At 39.3% G+C, this 26,297-nt stretch overlaps 1 protein-coding gene across 10 annotated transcripts in view; it reads right to left on the reverse strand.

The window, feature by feature from the left end:
- ADD3 (adducin 3 (gamma)) overlaps positions 1–26,297 on the reverse strand; it is a 129,486-nt gene that overhangs the window by 53,622 nt on the left and 49,567 nt on the right. For 2 of the 10 annotated variants that reach the window (XM_010859376.1, XM_010859371.1), the window contains exon 1: positions 7,771–8,507. The exons of the other annotated variants lie outside the window; for them this stretch is intronic. The gene's annotated coding sequence lies outside the window, so the exon portion shown is untranslated. Of the gene's footprint in view, positions 1–7,770; positions 8,508–26,297 lie in introns of those variants that run through there. 10 annotated transcript variants of the gene reach the window in all.

Below are 26,297 nucleotides of genomic sequence, written 5' to 3' on the forward strand. Positions count from 1 at the left end.
AGGGGAAAAGAGAAAACATTAAAACAACATCTCTAATTTATGGAGGCAAGCTTATTAAAAACAAGAGGCTGAAAAATACCTTTGTAAGGATAACAGAGAAACAACCAGCATTTATAAATCTAAATGACAACTCCTCCAAGAAATAAATACTGCCTTCCCTAATATTATCTAATTACAACCAAAAGAGGAAGAGCATCTCTAGAATTTAAAGGTGTTAAGAGTATTATTACAAAGTACTACCCTCTCATGTCTCCATAGGAAGAGACAGGTCCCAGGAGAGACTGTGACTTGCCCCAGTCCCTCAATTTATCTGACTCAAGATTTTTCTCCTTATCTAGAGCAGCATATGCTATAAAGAATGCTGATCACACGATCTCTCAATGTAAGAGAAGATTAAATATGAACAACATTTAAAAAAATATTTTAACTAAAGGTTTTGGCAATAAACTAATTTTAAAACCTACTGTACATTAAATGTTAACTTTCATGAAAAAGAAAAATCAGCTAGTGCCTCAAGCATCAGTTTCTTGAGTTTAAGGGGTTTGTAGGTATGCATCCCGGAGAAGGCAGTGGCACCCCACTCCAGTACTCTTGCCTGGAAAATCCCAGCGATGGAAGAGCCTAGTGGGCTGCAGTCCATGGGGTTGCTAAAGGTCGGACATGACTGAAGCGACTTAGCAGCAGCAGCAGCAGGTATGTATCCAGGGTTAAAAACACACAAAACAGACTTTCTTGGTGTGTGCTTTCGTAAGAATTTAGAGTCATTTATACCTTTTTTAGATAATGAGAACACTTCTTTTTTAAACTTTCAAGGTAATTCACTAGGGAGAATGTATTTTATGACTCAGCTTTTTGTGCCCACTCATACATGCCTGAAGGGTCCACTTAAATTGCTTGCTATATTTTACACTCAAGCTTGGAGTAGGATTCTTGTTTTTCTGATGCTCACAAAGACTAGACTCACAGTTTAGTTCTATACAGCCTATTTAGCTGGATTTAAAGCCTGCATCAAGACTTTATTGTCAAATAAAAAGCAATCTTCATGGAGCTTGGTAACTTAAGTAGCTCTCCAGAGTTCGGTAAATGCTTTGTGTCTACTTTTGATCTCTACTGTCAGGGGAGGGTATTCTATAAAGTTGTAAAGTATTATTTTAAACATCTAAAAGGTAATACGGATACTACAATCCTTTGGGTTCACTGTTACATCTGAGTTAACACAAAGTTACCTACCATAATTTTCCAAACATAACCATTTTCTTAGTTATTCCCTAAAGTGTTTTTTTTTGTTTTTTTTTTAAAGCATCCTGGATTCCCATCTATAAAAAAGAAATTATTCAGAATCAGACTAGGGGTTTCTAAAATTCAGGGTCTGAAAACAGGATGGAAAAAGTTTTAGGATCTCTCACAGATTTAGAGGAAAATGATGGCTCTCCCAAACAAAGCCGTTTCCCTAACTGATGCTCTGATCACCTTATTTCTCACACACTTGGAAAGTTTTCCCTGCTCATCTCCATCCAGCCGAATCTTAATCTACACCTTGCGGTCTATTAGAAAACCAACTCCTTCCATGATGGTTCCCCAGTCTCCTCCATCAGAGTTAGCCTCCCCATTCCCCCTCCCCAAAGCACTTAATCATAGTCTGTGTTGCCTCTGAATTGTTTATGTCTGTTTGCTCCAGTAACTGGGCCAACATTTTCCCTTTCTTCACTATCCACTTATATTTACTCAATAAGGGTTTATTAAACTGAGTGAGGTGAGTAGGGCTACTGACTTATCCCATTCCCCAGTAAACTAGGGCAGAGAATCTAGAACAACTCTTGAAAACTGGGCTAATCACAGTTTGATCCGAATGGCCAGGCACCCAAGATGGCTGAGGTAATGAGACGTGTGAAACGTCTGTAGCAGACTGAAAAGTAATCACAAAAAACTGTGAAGGTATAAAAAGAGCAATTTAAAAAAATCTATACTTAACCACTGTGTTCTGAGGCCAGATACAAATAATGCTACAAAATATCATCTTAATATAACCAAAAAACCTACTTATCCACTAATCCAGCTGTTAGATTGAATATAAAGAGATATAAAGCACAGATCTAGGTCCTGCCCTTGAAGACTTTTTTAGTTTAACTATCGAGAATCAAAATTCTCTATCACCTACATGGAAAGAGACTGACAGTACAAGCCAGTTTATGACAAATGCCAAATGAGAGATAAATACAAGCAAGAATACTGGAGAATCCCAGGGACGGGGGAGCCTGTTGGGCTGCCATCTATGGGGTCGCACAGAGTCGGACACGACTGAAGCGACTTAGCAGCAGCAGCAGCAGCACCAACTGCTGGGTACAAAAGCCATGACAGTTAAAAAGAACAAAGAAGAAAAAAGTGCTTTAATAATGGAGATGAACTTTTGCAGGTTTACTCTACTCACTTCCTATCAACAGAGAGAGAAGAATAAATTATTCAGCTACGTTTTTGAGAGTATGAAAAATGTCCAGCAGTTACTGATGGTCAAACATATTCTGAAGCCTGGCCAAAGTTTTTTTTGTAGGGTAACACTCAAAACAAAGCAAATATTGGCTTAGTTATGACACTTGTTGTTCTAATACATTAATAGCCTATTGTCCACTGTGGTTGTCTCAACAAGATAATACATTGAAAAACAGCGTTTCCTGATAGGAAGTGAATTCCCACTGAGTGTCACAGGACCCTGGCCAAAAGCTGGGCTCCAAAGTAGAAAAAGCAGTCCCTTCTGGGATTGCATACATAACAGACCAGAGTAATGATTAGACTATTTCTCTCTTGTTTAAAAAGCTTTCTGCTTCAGCTCAAACGACAATCTACTTGACTGATTTTGCTATCCTGGGACTATTTTTCTACAATGGTTTCAAATGTTTCAGACAAAGTTTGTTCAACATCCTGTAGGCAGAAGTATCCTGTATATTTCTAAACTCTGGAGAATTTCCTTAGTTGTAAATGCCACAATGGATGAAGTAACTTGACAAGGATATTGCGATATGTCATCAAGACATGGTGTGACCAGTTTCTAGTTTCATACAAGCAATTGTTTAAGCCATTATAAAATACAAGGTACAATAAGTGCAACAATAGGCAAAAATGAGGGCTCAATTACGTATCACAAATGTGTTTCATTTAGAATTTGATTAGTGGGACACTGATGTCACCAGCAGACCCACACTCAGAAGAGTAACTGACACTACCCTAAGAAGATATTAATACCCCTTATTAAATACCGGAAATATACTTTGTTTTCATTTATTTTCTCAAACTTGAAGAACTTTCTCTGCCCAGTTCTACTTACCAGTGGATACTGGAAAACTGCAACAATGGAAGAAATAACAGTTGTCATTTTAGTAGATTCTGGTGAGCCTGTCTGTCACCTGGCATTCCCACTATTTAATGCAGTTCTTGGCTCCTAGAAGGTCCTCAATACATTTTGATAAACTGAACTATGTCAAACAATTGACATGAAAACTAACATGCAACACTAGCATTATTTGGATAACAATCTCTCAGGTTTCAGGGAAGCACACTTATTCAAGGTATGTCAAGCTTTTTGCTAAGAAGCTAGGGTCACCAGCACGCGCGCGCACACACACACACACACACAGACTCCTCTACTTTCATGCCAAGAAAATGTCTTCTTATCTCCCTGTTGTAATGATATAAATCAAATGAAGATATTCTTATTCCATTCTGCTTTCAGGATAGCTTTCATTTGACAGAATTATAAGAATTGTGAAATAGGCAATGCTAAACATCCTATGTGAAGAGCTGACTCACTGGAAAAGACCCTGATGCTGGGAGGGATTGGGGACAGGAGGAGAAGGGGACAATAGAGGATGAGATGGCTGGATGGCATCGCCGACTCGATGCACAGGAGTTTGGGTGAACTCCGGGAGCTGGTGATGGACAGGGAGGCCCGGCGTGCTACGATTCACGGGGTCGCAAAGAATTGGACACGACTGAGCAACTGGACTGGACTGAACTGAAACATCCTACATGTGATACAGCAAAAACTCCTGCTTCTGTTACTCTGTAACTTCGCTGTGTAACTTGATAACTCTGCTGGCAGGATGGGAGTGCACAGTTCACCTCTAAGGCTGCTTCCTCAGCACCAAATCAGAAAACTTCAGCTATGTCAAGCAACATCAATTTTAGCATTCAATGAAACAAGGAGATGGATTAGAGGGCTAGAATGTGAAAACAATTTAAACAAGCGGACTGAAGCCAAGTTTCAAAGCCCTTAGGATTAACTCTGAATGGCTGGATTCATTGAAAATTACAAAGATCCATTTTAAAAACAAACATCACCTCACTCAGAATCTTCTCCTCAAGTATTCAAAAGCTTGATAAAAAGATTTGCTTTTACTTCTGGAAAGGGTTTTATACTTCTGAAAGTGATTTTTCTTTTTTTAGAAAAGGAGAGTTTATGTAAAATACAGTATGTTATTCAACTTCTCTTTTTTAACATTCTTAAACTTTCAAATAGCTTAGACCATATGGCAGGTCAAACAAATTACAGACCACACAATATACACAAAAGATGTTTTTAATTTAAATAACAGAAACTTCATACAATTTGGGTTCTAGAGCTTAAGCCAATATTAAAAAATACTATGTAACTATTACAATTGGAAGGGACATTAAGACTCATCTATTTCAATCTGTCATTTTATAGATTGTAAAACTGAAGATCAAGGGGGTTAAGTGACCTACTTACAATCTCACACTCTAGTTACCAGACTTTGAACCCAATGTCATTTCATTAATCTGCTGAAAAATGACTCCCAGGGCAGTTTTAGGCATTCATGATAGTCGGGACAGTGGGGCCTACTTTGGTGTTCTACCGAGAGGAACAAAAGTGAGGGGTTTTTCCATTTCCACACAGCACTCTCACCCCTTTCCAAAAGCACCTAGGTTCTAGGTTCTGTCCCAAAATGGAGGCAGGAGAGAAGACTGATAAGTATATCTGATAAGGGAGACATGGAAATAATCCAGGTGTCTATCAAAAGATGAATGCTTAAATAAATGATGGTACATCCATCCATCCACTGAGACACACCCATTAAAAAGAATGAGGTAGATACACAATGGTTTATGTGTAATATAATTTTATTTGGATTTTTTAAAAAGATATCCACTCATATTCATAGAAATTTTCTGGAAAAAATAGAGAAGAAAATACCCACCGGGGCACAGGGCTCAAACATTAGGGTGCCAAAGAGACATTCTGTCATATGTCCTTTATATGGTCTCACCTTTTTCCATGTACATTTTTTAAGGTACAAAACTAATACTTTTTAGAAGGTAACTTATACTGAGCCCTGGGAAAACTCTGAGGAAAACAAAGATAGGGTCTATCAAGGCTAATTTGATACTCTGTATCTAATCTACACGACACAATTTATTTCTCTGGAAAAGACTTTCTAACCCTTTTCATGTCATGGTATGTTAGTTTTCACTAATACAGTAGGCATAAATAAAATTTGTACAGCACACTGGAGGTAAAGAGGAAGGGATTTGATGGCAGCTATATAATAGGACTAAGGGGAAAAAAAAAAAAACCATTTTCTCTACATTACATAATAATTAGAAGAAAAAAATAAGAGAGTATGAGATATCACCTACTGACTTTCTATAACTGTTCTAAATAAAATCTATCTAGAAAAGCTTTTAACTTCAATATTTAACAGGAAACTAGTTGCCAAGTTTTGCTCTGGAGCAAGGATAAAAGTCCAGGAGTAACTATATTCTCCTAGAGTTCAAAGGGACAGCAGAGGTCATCTAGCTCAGTGGATTGAAACACACTTTTTTCTTAATGAATCAGAACAGAAAACACAGCACTGTGTTTTTTGTGCTAAGAAAAATTTATTTTGGAGATTAAGTGGTATGTATGTTGTTCATGTATTGGGTCATGATGCAAAATATATATATTTTTAAAAGATTGAAAGCCACTTACCCAAGGCTATAGAACTAATAACTGTCCATTGAGCATGCTGCTGCTGCCGCCTAGTCACTGCAGCCCAGCTCTGTGCAACCCCATGGACTGCAGCCCGCCAGGCTCCTCTGTCCGTGGGATTCTCCAGGTGAGAATACTGGAGTGGGTTGCCATGCCCTCCTCCAAGGGATCTTCCCAACCCAGGGACTGAACCCAGGTCTTCCGCATAGCAGGCGGATTCTTTACCACCTGAGCCACCAGGAAAGCCCACATTGAGTATCAGTTCAGTCCAGTTCAGTTGCTCAGTCGTGTCCGACTCTGCGACCCCATGAATCAGGGCAACATTTAATAAAATTTCTACACAACACCTGTGGCAAGAGATTCACCGAGTTACAGCTTGAAAATTTACTTTCTTGTTGAGGGGATGATTTATATATCTAATTCTACTCCTCAGATAATAAATAGCAAATTCCCCAAATTTCTGAACATACAGTTTATTTAAAGCAAAGCTTCAGTTCTAACGTCATTTGTAAGAATGTTTCTGGATTAACATCTAAACATTTTTTTTTCTCAAATCTAGTGCATTCCCTTTAGCATCTCTGGAATAGGCATGGTTCTTTTACCCAGAGAATGAGAGTATTCTAAGCTGGAAAAGGTCTTAGAGAGCTAACGCAAATTCCTAATTTCACAGATAAACTAGTGTCCAAAGTAAAAGCCTCTTGGTTTCCAGGCTAGTGTTTCTTTCTATGATACCATGCTTTTACTTTATTCTTGTATCCTTGTGATGTTAGAAAATAGCTAAACACATTACTACTACTAAAGAGTAGTAATTCAACCAAGAGGAAGCTGAAGCAGGAAATGCTAGGAAATCCAAGTCCAAAAAGGATGACACAATGTCACCCCTGCAAGCTTTACAGAAAATCTGTTTTCAGCACACAGCTTTAGATTTCAACTTAGGCATATGATTCAACTTGCTTTATCAAATGGGTGCGTCTGCCCCACAAGGGGACACACTGAACCTGCAGGAGAGGAAGACAACAGTGGAGACATCACACAGCACAGCCTCTCTTCGATTGTGCCCTTGTAGGGCAGTGCAGAATTACATACTCACAGGCATTTAAAACCCAACTCCAAACAGAACTCCAGTGTGAAAAAAAGAAAAGTTAGCCCCCATTTGCAAAGAATTATTGCTGAATGTGGCCCTCACTGAATAACAATAAACCTCCTATAGTTCAACTTACCGTTCACGTCACAAACGCTAGAAAGAACACAGAGGCATAGACAAGGCATGGAGCAGAACTTTGGGCTTCAGCCTTCTCCAACTCTTCTGACAAACACCCAATAGCAGGAGGACAAAGCATCATTATGACAGAAATAAAGGCTCTTTAGATGCTGCCTTTTTTTAATTCAATGAACCCACTCTTACACACAAAGTTCACGCTATGATGTCTTGAAATACAGTATTGCCAGATTATGCTATTAATGAGTCCAATATATTCAGTGTAAAACACGACTTTAAGCATTTTACTCTTAACAATTAGCACATGAAAGACTATCAGTATTTTCCTTAAATAGTCAATGTCATCCCCCCAAACAATTAAGAACAGTTCAGTAAACTGTTCAAGAGGGCCAAAAAGCAGACAAGTGAACTAACAGGGAAAAATTTAGTTGATTGATAAAGCCACAGGCTCCTCCCCAAGAAGAATATTGCACGTTGGTAGCAACTGGCACAAAATTAACCATCTATCTTATCTCTGCTTCCCCCTAAAGCTGTGAGCTCTCAGGATTACAATGGACAATTTTGTACTTACTTATTAAAAAGAATGGAAGCTGCTGTAATTTTCTTAAGCCGGGTTTTGTGTGGCAACTCTGATGCAACGCTGCCCTAAAAATGAACTTTGTTTTAAACAGTGAGATATCCACACCGTGCGGTTAGAGCAAGGGTGGAGCCCACACTCTAGGGGAAACAACACACCCAGACCGACTTCAGTGAGGGCAAACTGCACGTTAGTGCTGCCACAACACTCTGCAGTGCCTCAGAGTCAAAATTAGTTGGTTAACTGTCTTCAAAGAAACGGGGGAAATTTTCAGGTTTGTAGATCAGCTTTCCTGCCACAAAATGAAATACAGACACTGCTTTTTCGTGAAGAAAGTAAAGATAAAATGCAAGGTAGATCATGCAGCTCAGCCAACAGAACGTTAGGTGGAAGTGGATTACTATAAAGGAAGTCCAACCATGCCAACTTCTAAGTTTAGCAACAGCAGCTTCTGCATATCTCAAGGTGTCAGCAATACTGCTCTAGAACTTGACTTTGGCCTATTTGGCTAAGACAGGGGACCTGAACACGTTCAAGCATTACCTATCCTTTTCTACTAATGCTCCAGTTCTCCTGGCAATGCAGAAACAAAAAAAAAACATTTTCTTATCAACTAATTAGCAAGAGTTGCCTTCAAAAACAAGGGATTTGATTTATGCTTTGATATGATATTGAAATAAATGCATAAAAGGGGAAATTATTTTGATGAAAATCATTAATATGCACACTGGGCTTTTAAAAAAGTTTCAATCACTCACTTTTTCAAATAACTCCATGCTTTAATTTTTTCTGATTTATTTCCAAATAAGATATTCAATAGGATGCATATATACTGTCTAAAAACCTTTAACAGAGCTTAAAATTTCAGTCATTGAAACTGTTATTAAACATGATTATTGTTCAAAATGACTTTAATCAATACTACTTTCTGTATGCACATTCAGAGACACAACCAGTTATTATTAACTGAACTCCTATAACCAATGAAATAAAAAAAATAGGTTTCTCAATAAAATACCTCAGCATGTAAAAAATAAGCTATATAATCATTTATATAGCATTTAAAACAAACAACGGAAAAAGCTTTGGGAGAAGACTGGGAAAATATTTTTAATGTTGTCACATTACCCTCTCCAATTGCTACTCCCTCACACTGGAACAGCAAATCAGTCTGGAGTACTGAAATTTCAATATTTTGAGAGATGGCCTAGAACACCCTCTTTCAGGAGGTAGGTGCTGACTGATCTAACCTTCTGCTGGATTATAAGGTCACTCTTCCCATATGATAAGTCAATCCATTCTAAAATCTTCCTTTCATAGTCCAACTGCCGGATATAATTATTTTTTCATCCATATATATAATTATGAATCACCTGCTGCCATCCCTTGCTCTTCCCCATCTAACCCCTAAACTGAGCAACTTAAAGGTAGCGGTTAGATATTCTATTAGAAGAGTGCCATCTTGATACTTTTTTGGATTTGCACTGTTGGAAATGTCTGTTTTCAAGTCAAATTTCACTTTCACAGCTGCAAAGGAAATGACAAGAGAAGAAAAACACAGCCAATACATATCAGCAATTAATTCCATCCACAACTGCCCAGCTGTTTGTACATGGAAGAATCAGTCTGTTTCCTTTTGGGGCTTTCACCACTGAAAATGGATACTGCACATGCAGAGACACAAGCTGTTTGTAACATGTCAGGAATGTGCGCAAGATCACACAGAGCTGAAGAGACAAAATGAAATCCAGAGCTAGTTTTCTTGGGACTTGCCAGTATTATTTCATAGCTTTAAAAAAAAAAAAAAGAAAGAAAAGAAAAGGAAATCGTAAGAACACCTCAGAGAGAGAGCAAAATACAGGGAAAAAATTTCTCCCTTCTGAGTATCACCCTACCAATAAGGAGGAAAATTTGCCAATGACATCAGATTCAGTATCAAGAATAGACACTCTGATTTACTGGCATAGACAAGGTGCGACATTTTTCAGAATCCACATGCCCCCAGTACGTTAAATCCAGCCAGTACTTTTTGGACTACAGAGCTGCCTGCCCAATGTGTAGTGAGTCCTTAAAAAAAAATCCTTATAAACGTGAAAGTTGTTGGGAACCAATGCTTTCACACAGTCATGCAGAAAAGTGAATTTTTCTGGGTTAGTTCAGACATTATTTGGCACTCACATACACCTGCCCGTTTCAGGGATTCATGTAAATTTACAGATCCAATTTCTAGGATAACTCTCAAGTAATCAAATTTCTCCTTTCCTCTGCCCATCAGTTTTGTGGGTTTTAAATAAAAATACTCTCTATTGAGTGCCAGAGACTCACGTGAAACTCAAGAAGTATTCTATCCCCCTCTCTCCATTGCCCTCCAACTCCAATTTTATGTCAAATGTCTGTTTCACTTAAATTTTGTAAAATGTCATTTTGTTATACTCTATTTTCAAACATACAGCATGTCAATAACTTGTGTTTTCAGTATGTAAAATGACTTGTGATTAATTACTGTCATCAGTTACAGAAAAGAACAAAATAATTCAAAACATATTTTACCTATTTAACTGTATTAAAAAAAAATAAACCAGGTATCCCATGATTGAATTCATTGTTCCAAGCACCTCTCCTCTCTTCTTTTGCTGCACAAGAGTTCATACACTCCTAATGCCAGTATTTTCAAACACAACTTGGATGGTATACTCAATTTGGGTACCAGTAGGGGCTAGGGCTTCCCAGGTGGCATAGTGGTAAAGAATCTACCTGCCAATGCAGGAGACACAGGAGATGTGGGTTGGATCCCGGGTCTGGAAAACCCCCTGGAGTAGGAAATGGCAACCCACTGTGGTATTCTTATCTGGGAAATCCCACGGGCAGAGGAGCCTGGCCAGCTACAGTCCATGGGGTCACAAAGAGTTGGACACAACTGAGTGACTGAACACACGGGGAGGAGCTAAGGCTTAACCAACGAAGAGAAGAAAAGCTCTCTGCTCCAAATAATCTTCAGAATGAAGATGCTCTGAAGTGCCAGAACTCAAACCAGCACAATGAGAAGTTGTCTCCAACTAAAGTGCTGTGAAAGCATGAAGTGTGATTTGTGAAAGAAATATAAGGCATCTCAAACAAGTGGTAGACTGAAAACAAAGCACAAAACCAAAGAACTTTTTTTCCTTAACAAACCTCATCTGATCGAGGCTATATCTGGGGTAGGAAAGGGGAGGAGAAGAAAAGTTTAACCTTTGGCTGCTGGTGACACTAGCTTCTAGAAATAGGGTATAACTATTACTGACTCAAAACAGCCACAGAGATGAGCTTTGCTTGGCAAGCTTAAGCTCTGAGGGACACTTAGACTAGTTTGAAATGTCTAAGGGAAGGAACCTGCCCCACCTACAAGATTGGCTAAGGAAAGCAAAGACCTCCCTCAGTTGTTTAAATCAGGTCACTTAAACTCATGACAGTCTAACTAGAGCCTTGGGTGGTACTAACAAAGACCATTCAAACGAGGAGGCTGGAGATATGAAATTTTGTCAGCTCATTTTTAAAGTGATTTTTCTCCTCAAGAATTTATTGTATTTAATACTAACATATATGTATTTATTTTATTCTTAAAACTTTTACATAGATAGCAAATTAGAAAGAATTTTACAGTGAGCGACATACATGCACTAGCTAGATTCTATTGTTAACACTGTACTATACTTTATCACTTCCCTGCTGGCTCAGACGGTAAAGCGTCTGTCTACAGCACGGGAGACTGGGGTTCAATCCCTGGGTTGGGAAGATCCCCTGGAGTACTGGCAATCCACTCCAGTACTATTGCCTGGAAAATCCCATGGACAGAGGATCCAGGTAGGCTACAGTCCATGGGGTCGCAAAGAGTTGGACACGACTGAGCAACTTCACTTTCATACTTTATCACGTATGTCTTCAACTACCCATTTCTCTTTCCATCCATTAATACAGCTTACCTTTCATGCATTTTATTTTTTTTTCTTTCATGCATTTTAAAGTAAATTACAGGCAATTGTACACTTTCTGTACAAATTAAAGTGTACAGATGAAGCATAAATTGAAATCAAGATTGCCAGGAGAAATATCAATATAAACTCAGATGCGCAGATGACACTACCCTTATGGCAAAAAGCAAAGAAGAACAGAAGAGCCTCTTGATGAAAGTCAAAGACAGGGGAGAGTGAAAAAGTTGGCTTAAAACTCAACATTCAGAAAACTAAGATAACGGCATCCAGTCCCATCACTTCATGGCAAATAGATGGGGAAACAGTGGAAACAGTGACAGACTTTATTTTCTGGGGCTCCAAAATCACTGCAGATGGTGACTGCAGCCATGAAATTAAATTATGCTTGCTCCTTGGAAGAAAAGTTACCCTCTGAGCTACCAGGGAAGCCTGACCAACCTAGACAGCTTCTTCAAAGGCAGAGACATTACTTTGCCAACAAAGGTCCGTCTAGTCAAGGCTATGTTTTTCCAGTAGTCATGTATGGATGTGAGAGTTGGACTATAAAGAAAGCTGAGTGTCGAAGAATTGATGCTTTTGAACTGTGGTGTTGGAAGACTCTTGAGAATCCCCTGGACTGCAAGGAGATCCAACCAGCCCATCCTAAAGGAAGTCAGTCCTGAATATTCATTGGAAGGACTGATGTTGAAGCTGAAACTCCAATTCTTTGGCCACTTGATGAGAAGAACTGACTCATTTGAAAAGACCCTGATGCTGGGAAAGATTGAAGGTGGGAGGAGAAGGGGACTACCGAGAATGAGATGGCTGGATGGCATCACCGACTCAACGGACATGAGTTTGAGTAAACTCTGGGAGTTGGTGATGGACAGGGAAGCCTGGTGTGCCACAGTCCATCGGGTCGCAAAGAGTTGGAAACAACTGAGCAACTGAACTGAACTGTATACTTAATTCAAATACTTCAGCAGGCATATCATTAGCTAGAGTTCAGTATTTGCTTATAACTTTTTTTCTTTTGGTACAAAATGTACATACAATGAAGTTGCAGAAACATGTAAGTGTACACCTGTATAACCCCAACTCCTATCTAGATATAGAACATTTTCTTTATCCCAGAAAACCTCTGTCATGTCTTTTCCTAGGCAATCTCCTTCTCCCACATTCCCAGAGGCAATCACTGTTTTTATTTCAAAAGTGATTTTTTGAATCAGTTCTAATGAGGTGGATGAAACTGGAGCCTATTATACAGAGTGAAGTAAGCCAGAAAGAAAAACACCAATACAGTATACTAACGCATATACATGGAATTTAGAAAGATGGTACCGACAACCCTGTATGCGAGACAGCAAAAGAGACACAGGTGTATAGAACAGTCTTTTGGACTCTGTGGGAGAGGGAGGGGGGACGATTTGGGAGAATGGCATTAAAACATGTATAATATCATATAAGAAACGAATTGCCAGTCCAGGTTTGATGCAGGATACAGGAAGCTTGGGGCTGGTGCACTGGGATGACCCAGAGGGATGGTATGGGGAGGGAGGTGGGACGGGGGTTCAGGATGGGGAACACGTATACACCCGTGGCAGATGCATGTTGATGTATGGCAAAAACCAATACAATATTGTAAAGTAAAATAATAATAATAATAATATTTTTTAAAAAAGCTGCTACTGCTGCTACTGCTGCTAAGTCGCTTCAGTCGTGTCCGACTCTGTGCGACCCAAAGGACGGCAGCCCACCAGGCTCCCCCATCCCTGGGGTTCTCCAGGCAAGAACACTGGAGTGGGTTGCCATTTCCTTCTCCAATGCATGAAAGTGAAAGGTGAAAGTGAAGTCGCTCAGTCCTGTCCAACCCTCAGCAACCCCATGGACTGCAGCCTTCCAGGCTCCTCCGTCCATGGGATTTTTCAGGCAAGAGTACTGGAGTGGGGTGCCATTGCCTTCTCCAAAAAAAAAAAAAAAAAAGCTAGATGATAGCAAAGTTCACAGAACTTGTGAATAAATATAGAATTTTTTAAAAAAGTGATTTTAAACAACTCCAAGTAGCCATGTCTTTGCAACCTGGAGATCAGAACTTATCTCTACTATATCACGTAACTTATACTTGGCTGAACAAAATGATCAGATATGAACCAAAGAGACGGAAGGAGCCTAAGAAGAAATCATAAGGTTAAAAGGAAGTGTAGATTCATCTGCTCCAATCACTCAATTTCTTGGGTGAAGGAAATAAAACTTAGAAAGTTTGGCTGCCTGTACCAGTCATCCAACTGCTCAGCAGTTTACTGGGTGGACCTAGTCTAAGGCTCTTTGGCTGCAGCTCCACATTTTAAGGGTGAAGAGAACAGAAACTTTGGAGATAACACTGGTTCGGAGGAAGAGTTCAACCACTTAAAGGCTATACATCTTAAACAAATTTTTTAGTTTCAGTTTTTTTAAACATCTTTGAGTCTCAGTTTTCTCATCTGTTAAATGAGGAAAATCTTAGTTCATAAAGTTGTATGGATTAAGAGAGACACCTGTGGTAAAGTGCCTGACATACAGTAAATGATTAAAGGGAAGAAACACAGCAAATGGAGGGAAAATTGACAGAACGAAGTTCAGTTCAACAACATGCACTTTCCACATATTGTCTCTAAGTGCGTGTGCTACCCAACCCCTACATTTGCTCTCATTTTGCATATATATGCAAAGAAAATAACGTAAGCACTGCCGCAAGCAGTTTTTCACATCTGAAAGAAAGGCTCTTCCTTTTCTTTTGACTTCCTAGTGACTATATGTACCTTACATTTTTACCCGTCTTTGTATATAACAGCTCCTTTTGTCTGAAATGAAATTTCTTTTACCAAATGAGGTCCAGCTAAAAGCTAACCTACTTTTCTGATCTTATCAAACAAATTTAAAATTCCTTCACGTGGGTTTGGGTTTCCATAATGCTTAAAGTAATAGTATTACAGAACTCCCCCTACCAGCTGGCTGCTTCCCTGTGTTTTCCCCTCCTTGAATGAGAGCACCTCTCTATCTCAAAACCTAGCACAGAGCTTGGCACACTGAAACCATCCATGAGTATCTGCTGAATGGACATGCCTGGGTAAATGGGTACTTGGTATGATCAAAGAAGCAAAACAACTACGGCTGAACACTCAGCAAAAAAGGAAAGCAAAGCGCCAGAAAAATGGGGGGTGGGGGCCGGGAGATAATCACAGGGCATATGAAATGGCACAAAATTTCAAAAAGATTAAAAAAAAATTTTTTTTTCAAAAAGATTAAAAGCCAAGCGTGTGTAAACTTCTGTGTTTTAAGAAAAGTGATTGCCACCAAGCAGCTAAAGTGCCACTAGAATAATTCAGGCTGTTGTGTGCTTTATATACTTATCTCATGTACCACCCACAACAACCCTATCAGGCTCCTTTTACAGATGAGAATATTGAGACTCAAGGAGGTTAAGCAAATAAAGTCATACAATCAGTGGCAATGGAGATAAAAAGCAGAGTGGTGATTTTTCATTACAAGTCATTTTCATATAAGACAGTTTTATACACAGCATGGGGAGGCTCTGCAATAAAGAAAACCCAGATGTTGAGGGGCAACCAAACAGTACAAGAGATTCAACAGAAGGAGCAAAAGTCAAGGGGAGAAAAAAGGCCTAGACAAAAAACAAACCAAAGCTGAGGCAGTAAGAGGTGTGTGAGTTCTATGCAGGAGTTATCTTCACAGAACAGTCTGCCACCCAGAGTTATGAAACGTAAGTCAGAGATGGCCCTGGAATGTGTGGGAGTGCTGAAGAGGAGCTCTTACTCTCCGCATGGCCTGTCTTCCCCAAACTAATTGTTCTCAGAAGTGATAATACAGCATAGATAACCTTGATTAAAATGGTGACCATGGTGTTCGGGTACCAAGGATCAAAACTGTTTATTCACTTTGACTGAACATCCTACCTCCTCCTGAGAATTTACAATGCTCTGAGTCAGGAAAAGGGTACTGACTTTTTCCTTATAATAAGACAGGTTCCTTATAATATTAGAACAGCTTGAGGGTTTAAATCTGGGGGATAGTTCAACATATATTACGCTCAACAAATATGAACTAGGAGTTTGGGATTAAAACATACATACTACAATATATAAAACAGGTAAACAACAAGGACCTACTGCAGCACAGGGAACTATACTCAGTATTTTATAATAATCTAAGGGAAAAGAATCTGAAAAAGAATAGATATAAACGTATGTATAACTGACTTACTCTGCTGTACACATGAAACTAACACAACTTTGTACATCAGCTAAACTCCAATTTTTTGGAAAAGAAGATGATGATGGCCTCCTGAAGTTGGTGACATGAACTCTTATCTGTGGGCAATTCTGACTACACTCCATAATTTCTCCTTTAGGAATACCCTAGTTTTGGCTCCCTTTCAAAGATGGATTTATGAAGGAAAGCCTCCAGCCTGAAGTTTAAAGCCACAAGTCCCTGTGGCTCACCTCCAATACAGCACTCATTACACTGACCCACAACTGTCTGGTCACTGACACAGTTCTCACATGTGCTGTGAGAAACAGCAAGGCAGGTTGCCTCAGGACCTAACACAGGCAAATTAAAAAAATATGAATGGTAAAGGAATAATGTCCTTCACCTGTTTAATACTTGATAGATGGTTATTTGTTAAAAGAAGTAATACAGGATTTAAAGAGGAAGCTATTATAGAAAAGTCATATTACAAAAAGGTTGAAGATAAGTGAGATTTGGTTAATATTCAAAATAGCTTTTTTCTGGATTAAAAGATTGATGAGTCAAGTCTAACAGAGCTGAAGCTGAAATTCAGTGAAATAGTAGGTCTAAAGATTAGGCATTATCCCAATTAAAAACAAAAAATAATCAAACTTATGAGTTTGTATTGTTATCTGAAGGCTGTCAAACTACAAGTGGGGGGAAAAAAAGTGACTTTGACTCAATCATGGCATAATACTTCCCAAAACAATGCATTTTATTAACCATCTCTTAAAAGACGAGTAGATTCAAGGGAATAGACCTGGTAGACAGAGTGCCTGAAGAACTATGGACCATGGTTCATAACACTGTACAGGAGGTGGTGACCAAAACCATTTCCAAGAAAAATGAATGCAAGAAGACAAAGTGGCTTTTGAGGGAGTCTTACAAATCGATCGCTGAGAAAAGAGAAGTGAAAGGCAAAGATATAACTATTTGAATGCAGAGTTCTAGTGAATAGCAAAGAGAGATAAGAAAGCCTTCTTAAGTGAACAATACAAAGAAACAGAGGAAAACAATAGAATAGGAAAGACTAGAGATCTCTTCAAGAAAACTGGAGATACCAAGGAACATTTTATGCAAAGATGGGTATGTGTCACTCACTCAGAGCCACACATTCTGGAGTGTGAAGTCAAGTGGGCCCATTACTACAAACAAAGCTAGTGGAGGTGATGGAATTCCAGTTGAGCTATTTCAAATCCTAAAAAATGATGCTGTTAAAGTACAAATGCCAGCAAATTTGGAGAACTCAGCAGTGGCTACAGGACTGGAAAAGGTCAGTTTTCATTCCAGTCCCAAAGAAAGGCAATGCCAAATAATTTTCAAACTACCGCACAATAGCACTCATTTCACATGCTAGCAAGGTTATGCTCAAAATCCTACAAGCTAGGTTTCAGCAGTATGTGCACCAAGAACTTTCAGATGTACAAGCTGGATTCAGAAATGGCAGAGGAACCAAAGTTAAAACTGCCAACATCCGTTGGATCACAGAAAAAATAAGGGAATTCGAGAAAAACATTTACTTCCACTTCACTGACTACACGAAAGCCTTTGACTGTGTGGATCACAACAAACTATAAAACTCTTAAAGAGACAGAATGTCAGACCACATTGTCTGGCTCCTGAGAAACCTGTATGCAGGATAAGAACAACAGTCAGTACCAGACATGGAACAATGGGCTGGTTTCAAATTGGGAAAGGAGTACATCAAGGCCGTATATTGTCACCTTGCTTATTTAACTTACATGCAGAATATATCATGTGAAATGCTGGGCTGGATGAAGCACAAGTTGGAATCAAGATTGCTGGGAGAAATAACAATAACCTCAGGTATGCAGATAATACCACTCTAACAGCAGAAAGCAAAGAGGAACTAAAGAGCCTCTTGATGAGGGTGAAAAGAGGAGAGTGAAAAAGAGGGCTTAAAACTCAACACTTAAAAAACTAAGATCATGGCATCTGGTCCCATCACTTCATGGCAAATAGATGGGGGAAAACTGGAAACAGTGACAGATTTTCTTTTCTTGGGCTCCAAAATCACTGCGGACGGTGACTGCAGCCATGAAATTAAAAGACACTTGCTCTTTGGAAGAAAAACTATGACAAACCTAGACAGAGATACCACTTTTCTGACAAAGGTCTGTCTAGTCAAAGCTATGGTTTTTCCAGTAGTCAACGTTTGGATATGAGAGTTGGACCATAAAGAAGGCTGAGTGCTGCAGAATTGATGGTTTCAAATTGTGGTGCTGGGGAAGACTCTTGAGAATTCCTTGGACTGCAAGGAGATGAAACCAATTAATTCTAAAGGATATCATCTCTGAATATTCACTGGAAGGACTGATGCTGAAGTTGAAGCTCCAATAATTTGGCGAAGACTTAACTCATTGGAAAAGACCTTGCGAAAGATTGAGGGCAAGAGGAGAAGGGGCGACAGGATGAGATGGTTGGATGGCATCACTGACTACTGAGTTTGAGCAAACTCTGGGAAAGAGTGAAGGACAGAGAAGTCTGGAGTGCTGCAGTCCATGAGGTCACAAAGAATGGGACACAACTTAGCAAATGAACAAGAACAAATTATGAGAAGCCCGCATGAAAAAAAAAAACCCTACATAAAAAAAGTGAAGAATAATATTCATGATATTCATGTGGTATTAAGAAACCTGCATTCACAAATAATTTTTGCTTGGGAGTAAAGTCCAAAACAGAATTAAAAATCTATTTAGTTGGAAAAATGTGTCATATTTCAAATAATTTACCCAGTGGAAAAAAGCCATACCAATTAAAAAAAAATTATCTTCCCCAAATTCAAGTATTTACCTTCAAAGAGTGCTAATTAGCTAGGCGAGTGCCAAGCTAACAAATCACAGCACTTAGAGGACTAACAATCTTACTTCTCCAAGATCAAGCTCTAGAACACGTGCTGCCTACCCACGGCAAGAACCACACCCCATCCTTTAAAACTAAAACAGCTTTGAGTCACCAAATACCATCATAAGTTGTATCCAAGACAGGGCAGGAGACAGGTTTAGGAATTTTCTCCCTATCTTCACTTCCATTCCTCAATCCCTCCAGTTCCGCGTGACTTCAGGAAAGTATCTCCTGTGGTTGGTAGATGTTTCCTCAGCCAAAGAGACAGCATAAGGGGTTTAATTAAAATTAAAACACAGAAACAAAAGTAGCCCGTAAACACATTTCTTCTTTGCATTTAGAGGCATTTCAGTTTACTGCATCATACTTTCTGCCCCTAAATATTATTAAAGTTGGAGAATATCAACTTGTTCTGTCAAATCTATAGCTGTACTGATTTTTAATCTGCTCTGAATTTATATTTCAAAAAATTATCTTTAAATTCTAAGTTGGTCAGTCAATTCATCAACTAATATCAACTAATTTTTCTACTTTTCTGCTTAAATTCATTCATTCTTTTAACAACTCATTCAACACCTATTATGTCATACATCTAAGGAGGTAGTACAATTGGAAAATGAAGAAATGAATGAGATATCACCTTTGAATCTAACATACTAGCAACTTAGTGGGTTGGGGGAGGAAGAAAGGAGACAGTTTCTTTTAAAAATTATGCAGTACACTCTGTTATTAGAGATGCATTACAAACCCAGAGAAAGGAGCCAATTTGAAAAGTTCTTGAGAAGTTACATTGGAGTTGGATCTTAAAAGGATGAGTAGGTATTGGGGGTGGGGGGAGCAGAGAGATACGTAAAGCAACGTACCTAATAAACCTATAATTTATCACATGGTTTTATTCTAAATAAAATTAATAGAACTAATAGAAAACTAACAGAAAATAGAGACTAATAGAAAAGAGAGACAAAAATTGTCACTAGTTAACAGCTTACAGTGGTTTGTATAATTTAAGCCAGAGGAACCCTATAATCTACTAGCAAACCACACACTTTTGTGTCATGTGCTTTTGCTTTCACCCTGATCTTTTGACTTGCATGCTAAGAAAAGAAACTCAAAAGCCATTTATATCCTTTCTTGGAACAATGCTTGTTCTTACACTGCATTAACCAAAGACTTAGGAATAATTAAGAGAAATTATCTTGGAGCCAGTCAAACTGCAATCTGCCACTGTATCACCATGAAAGGAGACTTAAGAATGCTCTAGGTTAATACAAAGGTCAGTAAACAGTAATTTGGTCAACCTGGCCCAGATATACCACACCCTACGGGCTCAAAGCCTTAATGGTTATCTAGTACAAGTATGGTAGACTTTATGGCTCAGACAGTAAAGAATCTGCCTGCAATGCAGGAGACCTGGGTTCAACCCTTGGGATGGGAAGATTCCCCTGGAGAAGGAAATGGCAACCCACTCCAGTATTCTTGCCTGGAAAATCCCATGAACACAGAAGCCTGGTGGGCTGCAGTTCGTGAGGCAGAAAAGAGTTGGACATGACGGAGTTAATAACACGTACAAGAAAAAAAAAACAGAATGCCATAACTGATCACAAACATTGCGTTTGAAAGGCACCTAAATGCTCAAACTCACTGACCCAGAAAGATGCTTATACATATGACAAAGATTATTTTTATGAATTGGCAAATTTGGCTAATCCAATGAAAGGTGAAAAGAATACCATGTTAAATTGCTGAGAACAGATCTCCCGTTTTGACCAAGTTACAACTAGTGTTGTTGCTTAGTCACTGAGTCATCTCCGACTCCTTCTCAACCACATGGAGCCTGCAGGCTTCTCTGTCCCGGGGATTTCCCAGGCAAGAATACTGGAGTGAGTTGCCATTTCCTCCTCCAGGGGATCTTCCTGATCCAGGATCGAATCCTGCATTGGCAGGTGGATTCTTTACCACTGAGCTACCTGGGAACCCCATTATATTAGGACATAGCCAATTTTTTAGAGCATATATTTTACATAAAGCAAGCTTTATGCACTTTATATTCATGAATTCACACCTGTAATATCTAAGCACTGACAAAAAAGCAAAAACAAAACAAAACCTCTTGCAAAAAAGTTCAAACTGAGAGATTTAACCCTAGTGTAGAAATTTGTCAATGAAACATGTATCTTTGGATGGTATATAAGTAACTTCCTTAGAATATTTTGAGAAAAGGAAAAACAAAACCAAAAAAATCCTCCTGAGAACAGCTTTTGAGCCTCTGAGAAGGGAGGTGACTAGAGCAGCAGAAAAAACTGGGTAGAAGAGGAAAAAGGAGGAGCTAAGGTAGTAGATGAAGAGACAACTAAGGAGCCAAGAGTGACGCCAGATAAGGAAGATCAAGTGACTGTAGCAGCAGTCTGAGGCCGGCACACCCACAGCGAGCTATGTGGCTTATTTCAAGGGGGTGGAACACTGAGAAGTGAACAATTTTGGTTTTGTTTAACTAAAAGATTGAGCAATCCTACAAATGGCAGCAGGAAAAAGAAGGGGTGTTTTTCTAATACAGAAAGTGTTGTTCAATCACCCAGTCATGTCCAATTCTTCGCAACCCCATGGACTGCAGCACTCCAGGCCTCTCTGTCCCTCACCATCTCCCAGACGTTGCCCAAGTTCATGTTCACTGCATCAGTGATGCCATCCAGCCATCTCATCCTCTGATGCCCTGTCCTCCTCCTGCCCTCAATCGTTTCCAAAATCAGGGACTTTTCCAATGATCATCTGTTCACATCAGATGACCAAAACACTGGAGTTTCAGCTTCAGCATCAGTCCTTCCAGTGAATATCAGGGTTGATCTCCCTGAAGATTGACTGGTTTGATCTCCTTGCTATCCAAGGGACTTTCAAGGATCTTCTCCAGCACCACAGTTCAAAGACATCAATTCTTTGGCATTCTGCCTTCTTTACGGTCCAGCTCTCACAGCTGTATGTGACCACTGGGAAAACCATAGCCTTGACTATACAGACCTTTGTCGGGAGAGTAATGTCTCTGCTTTTCAACACACTGTCTAGGTTTGTCATCGCTTTCCTGCTAGGAAGCAATCGTCTTCTGATTTCATGGTTGCAGTCACCATCTGCAGTGATTTTGGAGCCCAAGAAGAGAAAATGTCACTACTTCCACCTTTTTCCCTTCTATTTGCCATGCAGTCCTGGAGCTGGATGCCATGAACTTAGTTTTTTTAATATTTAGTCTTAAGCCGGCTCTTTCACTCTCCTTCACACTCAAGAGGCTTAGTTCCTCTTGGCTTTCTGCCATTAGAATGGTATCATCTGCATATCTGAGGTTGTTGGTGTCTCTCCCGCCTATCTTGATTCCGGCTTGTGACTCATCCAGCTCGCATCTCTCATGATGTGCTGAGCATTTAGGTTAAACAAACAGGGTGATAGCAGACAGCCCTGTCATACTCTTTTCTCGATCTTGAACCAATCAGTTGTTCCATACAGGGTGCTAACTGTTGCTTCCTGGCCTGCATACAGGTTTCTCAGGAGACAGGTGAGATGGTCTGGTATTCCCATCTCTCTAAGAGCTTTCCACAGTTTGTCATGATCCACATAGTCAAAGGCTTTAGTGGAGTGGATGAAACAGAAATGGATGATTTTCTGAATTTTCCTTGCTTTCTCTATAATCCAGCGAATGTTGGCAATTTTATAGAAGATGTTAGGATATAATAACAACACTATCATTTTTAAAACTAACAAACAAAAAAGAGAAGTAAATACCTTATATATGAAAATGAAAAATTGAGACCTTTGAGGAAAAACTCTGAAGTCCATGTAAATACAGAGCTGCAATATTTATTGATTGTCATGATACAGTTTTTTACCCTGTGGACTACATCATCTTTCAAACAAGATCCTGACAAAGCATACTGACAAGAATCTGGGGGGTTTTGGATCAGTGTAGTTTTTTTTTTTTTTCACTTCAACTTTCAATTTGGCAGTTTATAGAAACAATCCTCAATGGTTGAGTTTTAAAAAGTTACTCCAAGATAAGCAGGATTGTGACTCCACTGGGCTATTTCCAAGTTGCCAAGTCATTTACCTAACACAGCTCTCAAGTCCTTTAAACTGATTCCCGCTGCTCCAATGTAATAAATGATATGATGTTTTAAATAAAAGGGGGAGAAGGAGAGGGGAAAGAAGGCCCAAACTAGTACCTTTGGAGCTCCTGTTAAGTCAAAAAAATAACTGGAAGTGGGAAGCAATTAGGTAACACACATTTACCACTATATTTTTCAATCATGTGGCTAGAAATTACAGCAAGGATTTTGGTTAGGCCTTCTACCCAAAGCAAATCAGCTGCTTCAACTTCAAGGTTAATAGTTATTTTTACATTTGCTACACTCTCAAAAATGAAAGGTGAAACAATGCCCCCCTGATAAGAGATATTTCAAGCTTTCTGTAGATGATTTACCACATTAATTACATCTGTTCATTCTTCTAGGCATTAATGGCTACCTTACTACAGGAACTAGAAAAAGGATACTGTGTAGTCAACCATTTGTCTTTGCCATGACGCAGAGGATATACCAGATAAATCCTAAGCCATCAGTGCACGGAAGCCAGTGTTTTCAGTACAGTGAGAACAATTTGAGGACTTTCATCTTCATCAGTTTTACAACAAAAATGTGCTCCAAGGAGCAAACCTTTCTCAAAACAAAGTCATTATATAGATCATACTACTATGAAGAAACACTCATGGAAATAACTCTTATTTCAATAATTAAAACAAAACAAAACTGAACATTTAATTACAAATACAAAGCAGTATAAACAGCTTAAAACTTATGAAAGAATTTCCAATCAATTTACGAGGGTTGAATAGGATCAAAAGTAAAAAATAGAAGTTGCCTGATCTTCTGAAAATGAGCTCAATGTTGTAAAGAAAAAATTGCTCAATTAGAAATCAGATCTTCTAAGTCACAACTTAGAGGTAGATAGAGTTCCTTCCAGAAAGTAGGGAGTTGTTATTAGACCTCTCTACCACTTCCCATCTCAAAAAGCCAGAAACCCCAAAGGTAATACCCTCAGTTAAAAGGCAGACCAAGAAAAAAGAAAACATATGTCCACAAACAGAGAGAATTTAAAACACACACACACACACACACACACAGTCTTATCTGTCTTTTCCAGAGCACTGAGTGGCAAGAGAAAAATCTCTCCTGAGAATCTGTAACAATAGGTCTGCTGCTGCCACTAAGCCGTGTCAGTCATGTCCGAATCTGTGCAACCCCACAGACGGCAGCCCACCAGGTTCCTCTGTCCCTGGGATTCTCCAGGCAAGAATACTGGGGTGGGTTGCCATTTCCTTCTCCAATGCATGCAAGTGAAAAGTCAAAGTGAAGTTGCTCAGTCGTGTCCAACTCTTAGCCACCCCATAGACTATATAGCCTACCAGGCTCCTCCGTCCATGGGATTCTTCAGGCAAGAGTACTGGAGGTCTATCCCCCCAAGAACTCGGGATCTGAATTTACATACCAGCTGCTGCGGCTAAGTCGCTTCAGTAGTGTCCAACTCTGTGCGGCCTCATAGATGGCAGCCCACCAGGCTCCCCCGTCCCTGGGATTCTCCAGGCAAGAACACTGGAGTGGGTTGCCATTTCCTTCTCCAATGCATGGAAGTGAAAAGTGAAAGTGAAGTCGCTCAGTTGTGTCTGACTTTTTGCGACCCCATGGACTGCAGCCTACCAGGCTCCTCCGTCCATGGGATTTTCCAGGCACCAGAGTGGTCCACAAAACCTTACTCCAAGAGAGTAACCTAAAGTGATCTTAGGTTGGTAGCCCCTACCCCATCCCCACCAGATACCTGGCAGAAAAGAAACATAGGCTTGGAGAACGTTACTCTCAAAACAGGATACCTAAGGATTCCCACAGATAAAATCCTGCCAAGTTCAAAATTACAAAGCACATGAGTAAACAAACCACATTAAACAAAAGTCAGCAGAAAACAACAGAGTAGAATTTGATACATCCTCCACCCCCAGAACTGCAGACAATGGAATACTGAGACACAGACTATAACATGAGTCAAAACCACACTCAAAATCCTTAAAGACAGAAATTAAAAGTATGAGAAAGAAACAAGATATTAGAAAGACCCAAGTGGAAAGAGAATAAGCTGGAATACAGATTTGGAAAAACTAGTCAGACTGAAGCACAGAAAGACAGAGTGTGTGTGTGTGTGTGTGTGTGTGTGTGTGTGTGTGTGTGTGTGTGTGTAAAAGAGAGGCTGAGAGACGCAGACAATAAAGAAGTTCAACATACTGGAATTCGTAAAGAGGAAATGGAATAGGGAAGAGGTAATGTTTGAGGAGATCACATCTAGAAGTTTTCCAGAAATGCCCAGAGGAGATCACATCTAGAAGTTTTCCAGAAATGCCCAGAGGAGATCACATCTAGAAGTTTTCCAGAAATGCCCAGAGACAAATCACCTGTAAAGGACTGACAATTAAATCTGCAGTGGACTTGAAAGAAAAAATAGTTGTATGACACCAAAATATTTCCAAAGTGCTGAGAGAAGATAACTGTCAGTCTGCTGCTGCTAAGTCGCTTCAGTTGTGTCCGACTCTTCGAGACACCATAGACGGCAGCCCACCAGGCTCCTCCATCCATGGGATTTTCCAGGCAAGAGTACTGGAGTGGGGTGCCATTGCCTTCTCCGAACTGTCAGTCTAGAACTATACATTGAACAAAACTATCAAGAGGAAGTAAAATAAAACAGTCTCACTAAAATGTTCTATGAACTTAAAGGAACTTTCAAAGGATTAATTTCAGAAAGAAAACTGGAAGGAAGAGCTGAGATGGAAGAAGGAGTAAGCAAAGAAATTGGTAAATGAGTAGTTTCTACAATGCTATATAAAACGATTGCAATAACAAGTGTAGGGGGGTTAAAAACAAGGTAGAACTGAAATGCCATCACATACGATGGGAATGAGAAGGAAAGTTAAGCTGTTTTAAGATCTTTATATTGGTCAGAAGGGGAGAGAGACAGAGCTATTATCTTTGTCTAGAATATTCTCAAAACCACTAAAATCAATAAAAATAAAACAAGACAACCTAATTCTGCCCACTGGTAAGAGATCTGAACAGGTACTTCACAAAAGAGACTATCTAAATGACCAATAAATACATAAAAATTGTTCACACCATTAGCCATCAAGGAAATACAAATTAAAACCATAATGGGATATGGCTATCTACCAATAAGATTAAGATGTAAAAAATAAACACAAAAAACTGTGAATATCAAGTACTGGCAAAGGTGTGGAGCATCTGGAACACTACAAGTCCTTGTGCATTTAGTATAAATATGTTGGAAGATTTTTTGGCATTATGTACAAAAGCCGGACACATACCAGCCCTGGAATCCAGCCATTCC

This window comes from Bison bison, unplaced genomic scaffold (assembly GCF_000754665.1).
Source record: "Bison bison bison isolate TAMUID 2011002044 unplaced genomic scaffold, Bison_UMD1.0 scf7180017864456, whole genome shotgun sequence".
NCBI lineage: Eukaryota > Metazoa > Chordata > Mammalia > Artiodactyla > Bovidae > Bison > Bison bison.